Source organism: Salvelinus sp. IW2-2015, unplaced genomic scaffold, assembly GCF_002910315.2.
Source record: "Salvelinus sp. IW2-2015 unplaced genomic scaffold, ASM291031v2 Un_scaffold2629, whole genome shotgun sequence".
NCBI lineage: Eukaryota > Metazoa > Chordata > Actinopteri > Salmoniformes > Salmonidae > Salvelinus > Salvelinus sp. IW2-2015.
The window spans coordinates 13,514-21,388 of NW_019943937.1; the positions used below are offsets into that span (position 1 = coordinate 13,514).

At 47.1% G+C, this 7,875-nt stretch overlaps 1 pseudogene; it reads right to left on the minus strand.

The window, feature by feature from the left end:
* Positions 1-1,825: 1,825 nt before the first annotated feature.
* The window catches only part of LOC112074424 (fibroblast growth factor 14-like), a 22,534-nt pseudogene continuing 16,484 nt past the window's right edge, over positions 1,826-7,875 (minus strand).

Below are 7,875 nucleotides of genomic sequence, written 5' to 3' on the forward strand. Positions count from 1 at the left end.
AACTTCACTATGTGTGCATGTACAGGGAGCTGTCAAAATAAAGGAAACACCAACATAGTGTCTTAATAGGGCGTTGTGCCACGAGCCAGAACAGCTTCAATGCACCTTGGCATAGATTCTAGAAGTGGCTGGAACTCTATTGGAGGGATGCAACACTATTCTTCTGCAAGAAATTCCATMATTTGGTGTTTTGTTGGCAGGTTGATGTTTATTGTCATAAGTCTTGTCCTAGAGGCAGAACGGAGCGATTTCCCCTTAGATAGGCCAGCTGCAAAGTGAACATTGGCTTTTTGGTCTTAATTTAAGGTTAGGGTTAGGCATTAGGGTTAACAGTGTGGTTAAAGTTAACGTTAGGTTTAAAATCGGATTTTATGATTTGTGGCTGTGCCAGCTAGCTAGTGACCACTCTGCAGAACTGCCTCCAGAACAAGATTTATGACAAAAAACACTAACCTGCGTTTTGTTGATGTTGATGGAAAACGCTGTCTCAGGCACCGCTCCAGAATCTCCCATAAGTGTTCAATTGGGTTGAGATCTGGTGACTGTGCAGGCATTGCCTGTGGTTTATACCATTTTYATGCTCATCAAAACGTTCAGTTACCACTTGTGCCCTGTGGATGGGGGACCCTTGTCATCCTATGGGGGCATAGCCATGGTAGCCAAAATAATGGCATGCCCAGCATTTTTATAAATTACCCCAAGATGGGATGTTAATTGCTTAATTAACTCAGGAACCACACCTGTGTGGAAGCACATTCTTTCAATATACTTGGCCTCCCTCATTTCCTCAAGTGTTTCCATTATTTTGGGCAGTTACCTATACGTTGCCAGTGAAAATGCTACATGTCGGTCACCCTTGTGCAACTTTTGTCTTGGCACTTTTCAAATATTGTATTGGAATTTCAATTCAGTCCTGATTGACCATGGCTCTGGATAGAAACTCATAGCTTCTGTGGACATGCTAGCTACTCTGCTACCATGCACTCTACCTACCACGCATTGCATCTGCTACCTCCTCAATACTACCAACACATTAACATCTCATCCCCAGCCCCAGTCCTCTCCCTCTATACACGTCTTAGAAAATCTAAGTATTGACCTCCTGCATCATTCGCTGCCTAAATGAACTACACACACACAGAAGAGAAATAGTAAGAAATAGAATAGAGATGTGGAGGTAGAGATAGAGAGAAGCTGAGAAAGAGAGAGAGCGAGAGAAAGAAAGAAACTAAGAAAGAATGAGAGAGGAGAGAGAGACAATCATTTGACAAATAGAAGATGACAATCCTGTTTTGTGTCTGTACAACAATCTATCCAGACGGTCGCTGGTGCATTTTGGGTATAGAATTATAAACACACAAACTAATTGGTAAACAGACAAACAAACAGACTGTGGTCTATATGGGATGGACTCTGTTGCTATAGTGCGTCAGAGTGAGAGAGGGGGCTTATGGGTAGCCATCAGCAGCAAGGCTACCTGGCAAAAAGGAAGAGGGAAAAAACGCTTTGTCATCATTCTCACAGATTGTCACAGAAAATAATCGTAAGGATTTGAAAAAGGCATCCGTATCGTAGGTAGGGCATTCCGCTGTCCAAGTTTGTAGTTTATCTAGCTGATAAAATCAGCCAATCCCCCTCCTCCTCCTCCCCTCCTCTCTCCCTCTCTCCTCGTAACACCTTTCCTCTCCTTCTCCCTCCTCTTCTCCCTTCCACTCCCTCCCCCAAATGGAGTGGTCCATTTCCTCATCTCGAACACCACTGCACGAATCAGCCAAAAAGAGAAAGAGGGAGAGAGAATGAGCGAGAGAAAGAGAGAAGAGAGAGGAGGTGGGACTTAGCCCATAATTGACCAATCAAGGTGAGAGTTTGAGTGCAGTGGGCAGAGTCTCAAGTCTCTGTCGTGCGGGGGAGAGGAGGGGGCAGGGTTATGTCGCAGTCTCCTTCGGGTCGGGTTTGTTGATTGGTTTGCCCCCGTTCATTGGCCATGGTTCGCTGGTTGTGCTTTTGCTGGGCGGGACTCCGGCAACTTTAGGCAACGTCTCCCTGACGTCGTGCAACGACGGCTCCTTGTACATCGCAACTACAGAGAAGAGGAGAGATCAGAGTGTTAGAGCGTGTGAGTGTGTGTGTGTGCGTATCCATGTGTGTGTGCCAACCCCCTTACCTTCTATAGGTTTGGGCAGGAAGTGAGCGGCTGTTGGCTCTTTTTACTCGGTTGCCCTTCATGGGCTGTCCTTCCTTGTATTCAGGCCCAAGACCAGCGCCCCTCCAGACTCATTCTGTCTGTACAGCATCGAGACGAGCTAGATAACATAGTAGTTTCATAAACACTGACTCCTTAAACTTACACTCTGCTGTAAACAGCTCCTACAGAGGACACGTAAACACACACGCACACGCACACACGTACACGCAACGCACACACACACACACACACACACACACACACAACACAACACACACACACACACACACACACACACACACACACACACACACAAGAATCAGTATCAAACATACAACATTGGACAAATTGTAACTCTTAATATTCCATTAGATGCCAGCCAAACGTCCATCCAAGATTTTACATAGTTTAAATCTGTTTTCCATGACATTTATTTAACTTCCATTGGCGACGATTTACCAACATTCAACCTGCTAATGACTTGCCCGACGACTCACCCTGAATTGAATTCCGCTGCTCTATCAATCTCTACATACATTCAGCCTGAATCCTAGAAGTTGTTTGTGCTCACTTCAAAATGAAGGGGCGTTGTACAAACAAATTCATCGGCGATTGGATCGTCTCTAACCAATCAGAGGTACTTAAGAGCCCAATGACGTGATTCAATTGGTTCGTGATGGCTCGCTCTAGTCAACCACATTGGTTCCGCGTGGAACAATCAGAACGTTTGATGGTGTTTGAGCATTCATGCAAAATGTCAGGGAGGAAAGAGCAAATCCAGACTCAATTGTGGAGAAGAAACACCTAGTGGGCGTGGTGTTATGGCGCTGTGGATGGATGGGCAGTCAGTCTCCTAATGAACTGATGTTTACTTATGTATAGTAACCAGCCCTACGCTTCCACGAGCTCAAGAGGACAGAGCAGGCCTGGGAAAAGAACCATTGAAATTCCAATGTGCAGGTGAGCTGCGTTTACGTCGAAGGATCACCACCGACAGAAGATTAGGAAAGGGAGACGACCTCTGTTGGCGACTCAACTGGTGGTGGGGCCTTTGTTCCCAGTTGACCATGGAAACGATTGAATCAGGAGAAGATGGGGGAAGAAGAGCGAGAGGCAGAGAGGGTGGGGCAGTGGGTTATGATGTGAATGGCGTAGGACGTGAGTGATTGATCGTTGTGAGTTTTATGGAACAATATTTTCCATTTTCCTTTGCTCTTTCCTAATGGTTCTCATTATGGTTACTGCACTTTTCCGCCTGTGTCTCGTTACAACTCTGCTCGCAATTAGCACTTCAGAAGCGCTGGTCTCATGAGGTCTAACGGATGTTGCTGGAGGCGACGTGCTAGCAAAAAGATGCTTGTCTTCTCGCGAAGCGCGTGAATTTCAAGATTCCGTAGCTAGTGATGTGGCGAGAAGCGAGGAGAATATAGGACGAAGGTGGTAGCCAAGACCGGACATTGAGATTGCTGTTTTACTTGATGCCTGTGATTGCAGACCTCATTTAGGACTGAAAGGCCCAATTGCAGAACATTTAAAAAAAAAATTCTCAACATCATAATAATCTTTGATGTGTGATACCACCGCTAGGCTGCAGGCCAAAACTCCATCCACAGAAAATATACATGTTTCAGACAGAGCTCTTTCACGTAAAGAGGACATAAACAATTTAACAGTTATATTCCAACCTATAGTGTGGAAAATAATATAAAACACAGGGAAATCATCTATTTTGACTGTACTGGCGCCTTAAGGTGCAGTGACAAGGCGAGGAAGCCATTTATGACTATTGGAGCTGGACCTGCATACTGAACCATGTTAATAGAAACCGGCTGTTAGAGGGAGAACGAGAAGAGGCAGTAGGAGAATTAAGAGGAAGAAAGAAAGAGGGAATGGACGAAAGACAGGAGGACGTAGGAGGAGAGAAGAGAGAGATAAATAGCGTCACCGAAGGGGAGGAGGATGTGTCACTGGGAGGAAAACACAAAACACACATCCAACAGGTCCTTGTAGTACACACGTTTGGTGGGGACAAGCACACACACAGAGTATCAGAGACTCGCCAAGTTGCAAGAGGCTTGAACACAAGTTTTCGTCTAACCCATAAACCTAAGCAAGGAACCCTTACACCCCAAAACCTGGAACTGCCCTAGCTCCTAACCATGCAACGCCTAAAAACGTCAACCAGCTAGGCTCCTAAGCTAAACTAATTCGGAACTCCTAACACTAATTCTATCCATGAAGCGACTAATTCTAACCTAACAGCTAATTCAACGTAGGAACCTAGCTTCTAAAACCCCCAATATACTATGTACGAAAGACACAATAGCGATGTGGACGTGTGGCGACGGTCAGGGGAATGGACAAATTACATTGTCCCTAGTAGTGCTACATCTTTGTTCTATTGTTGAGGCTGATGATTCTTCCATGTTACTCGCAAGTTTATAGCATCCGTCATAGCGTTAACACAATGATTCGAACTACACCACAACAAACACGGACACACAGCACAGCCACACATCACACAACACGACGCACAGCACCTCAACACACAACACACAACACAACACTACCAAACCGAGCGGGCCTACACGCGCAGACAGAGCGAGCCACACACACACAACAACACAGGAACGTCACACATACAACACACACAGCACACTACACACGACCACAAACCACCACACCACACACGACCGTTTTAGAGCTAGCAGGGCAGGAAATAAAAGTCCTGCAGTCACAGGGAAATGCGAATTAAGTTAGGTGGATTATAATAATGGGACATTTTTTTTAGTACGGGGATTTGATACATTTTCACTCGCAAGGAGAGGAAAATCAAGTCTGACATTTATCACAGTGGGAAACTACAAACTTCAGCCAGCCTTTATTCAAACCTGAAGAACTACTAGCCGCGCTTTGTAGCGATAATGGGCAGGGCTCGAGCGACGTCGAAACATTCTACCTCAACAGTGTCGAAGCAACGGAGGCAGATAGAGGTACTACAGGTTCTGGTACACACTACACAGCTGGGAGAGGCTTTTAAATATTTAGCGTATTAATAATTAGAAACAGACCGATAAGGGGGGCAGTTTTTTCATGCCTTGTAGCTCTAACCAGAGGCACTGGAGGTTAAAGACTCCAGGAGGGTTAGAAGGTAGCTGAGGGTTAGAGAAGTGTCCGCCCAGAGGAGAAAGGGTATGCAGGAAGAATACGAACAGGGGTCTACGAAGGGATGCAGAGGTAGACCAGGGGTTAGAAGGGTTGCAAGAAGGTTAGAACTCGAGGGGACTACGAAGGGTACTGAGGTTTAGAACCAGGGGGTATAGAACGGGTGCTGAGGTGAATGACCAAGGGGAGAGCAGTGAGTGGTGAGCCTATGCAGGTATGTATATGTGTGTCTAGAAGGGTCTGAGGTGTATAGACCAGGGGTTAGAAGGGTGCAGAGATTAGAACAGGGGTTAGATAGGGTGCGGAGGTCAAGTAGAAGGGACAGGGGTTAGACCAGGGGTAGAAGGGTCAGTTAGGCTTAGAAGGGCTGAGGCCCGAGCCGGGTTAGAAGGGTGTGAGGTTAGACAGGGGTTAGAAGGGTGCAGAGGGTTTTAGACAGGTAGTTAGAAGGGTGCAGAGGTTAACCAGGGGTTACGAAGGGTAGCTGGTCTGAGGGTTGAGACCAGGGGTTAGAAGGGTGCAGAGTGTAGACCAGGGGTAGAAGGGTACTGAGGTTAGACCAGAGGGGTTAGAAGGGTGCTGAAGGTTAACCCAGGTGGGGGTTGAGGAAGGGTGCTAGAGGTAGACAGCGGGTTAGAAGGGTGCTGAGGTAGACGAGGGGTTAGGGGTGCTGAGGTTAGGACCAGGGGTTAGAAGGGTGCAGAGGTTAGACCAGGGGAGTCGGTAGACAGGGGTGCTGAGTTAAGACCAGGGGTTAGAAGGGTGCTGAGGTTTGACCAGGGGTTAGAAGGGTGCTGAGGTTAGACAGGTAGCAGTTGGGGTTAGAAGGGTGCTAGGTTAGACCAGAGGGTTAGAAAGGTCAGAAGGTTGAGGACCAGGGGTTAGAAGGGGTGCTGGAGGTTAGACCAGGGGTTAGAAGGGTGCGTTGAGCAGTTAGCCCAGGGTTAGAAGGTGTGGTCCGGCAGAGAGTTGTAGACCAGGGTTAGAAGGGTGCAGAGTTAGACACAGGGGTTAGACAGGGTGCTAGGTTTAGACCAGGGGTTAGAAGGGTGCTGAGTTAGAACCAGGGGTTACGGCAAGTGTGGCAGAGTGTAGACAGGGTTAGAAGGGTGCGAGGTAGACAGGGTTAGAAGGTGCATGAGGTTAGACCAGGGTTTAGAAGGGTGCCTGAGGTTAGACAGGGGGGTAGAAAGGTGCGAGTTAGACCAGGGGGTAGAGAGGGTGCTGCAGGGTTAGCCAGGGTAGCGAAGTGGCAGAGTTAGACCAGGGGTTAGAAAGGGTGCAGAGAGTGATCCAGTCATTGATCCCACATCCACCTGGTCCCAGTGGAGACAGCTCTTATTGTTTTCTCTGTCATGCAGGGAGTTTTGTGTCAGTGTGTGTGAGTGGTGTGTGTGGTATTGTGTGTTGTGTGGTGTGGTGTGTGTGTGTGTGGTGTGTGTGTGTGTGTGGTGTGTGTGGTGTGCTGTGTGGTGTGTGTGTGTGTGTGTGTGTGTGTGTGTGTGTGTGTGTGTGTGTGTGTGTTGGTGTGTGTGTGATGTATGTTGGTGTAGTGGTATGTGTGGTAAGGTGTGGTGTATGTGTGTGCGGTTAGTATATCTGTGGTCGTGTGTAAGTGTGTAGTGTGGGTTGTGTGTGTGTTTGTGCTCCAACACTGTCATTATCACACTAGCTAATGACCCAGGGAGAATTGTGGGTAAACAGTAAGTTAAGAAAGGAAAGAGGGCGAGAGGAGGAGGACTGGAGAATGGCAGAATACAGGACAGAATCAACACGTGGTGAAGGACTAGTGACACTAGAGACCTCTTTAGATGGAATGTTTAAGTCTTAAAAGGGCAATCTTCATTTGGCAAAATAATTTTTGTATAAGTTAGTCTTTTGAAAATATTTGGCCGTTGTGGTTTAAATCAAAAAAGCAATTACGGTACTCTGAGAAAAATGGCGTAAACATGGTGTTCAGTTCTACAGTTGGCTTGATCTCTTCAGCTGCCATATACTGTTAACGGTGGAGAGGTATAGAGTAGCATCCCTTGCTGTTGTGTGTCCTGTCTGGTTGTCCATTAGTGAGGATGAACACAATCCTCTTCCTTTCAACTCCACAAAACCCTTTCATCTAGTCATCCTGTCCTGTCTCTGCTCTGGATCCAACACGCACGTGCACACACACACGCCACAAGGTCTTATGTCAGAAAACAGATGCCTCTGGTATAGGAGAGGAAAAGTGAGAGAGAGAGAGAGGGAGAGAGAGGAAAGAGAGAGAGAGAAAGAGGAAAGGAGGAGAGAGAGAGAGTGAGAGAAGAGGAAGAGAGAGAGAGAGAGAAGAGAGGGAGAGAAGAGGAAGAGAAGAGAAAGAGAGCGAGAGAAGAGGAGAAGAGAGAGAGAGAGGAGAGGGAGAGAAGAGAGAGAGCGGGAAAGAGGAAGAGAGAGAGAGAGAGAGAGAAGAGGAGAGGAGAAGAGATTAGAAGAGGGAGCGAGAAAGAGGGAGCAGAGCCGAGAGAGAGAACAAAGAGGGCAGCGGAGAAACC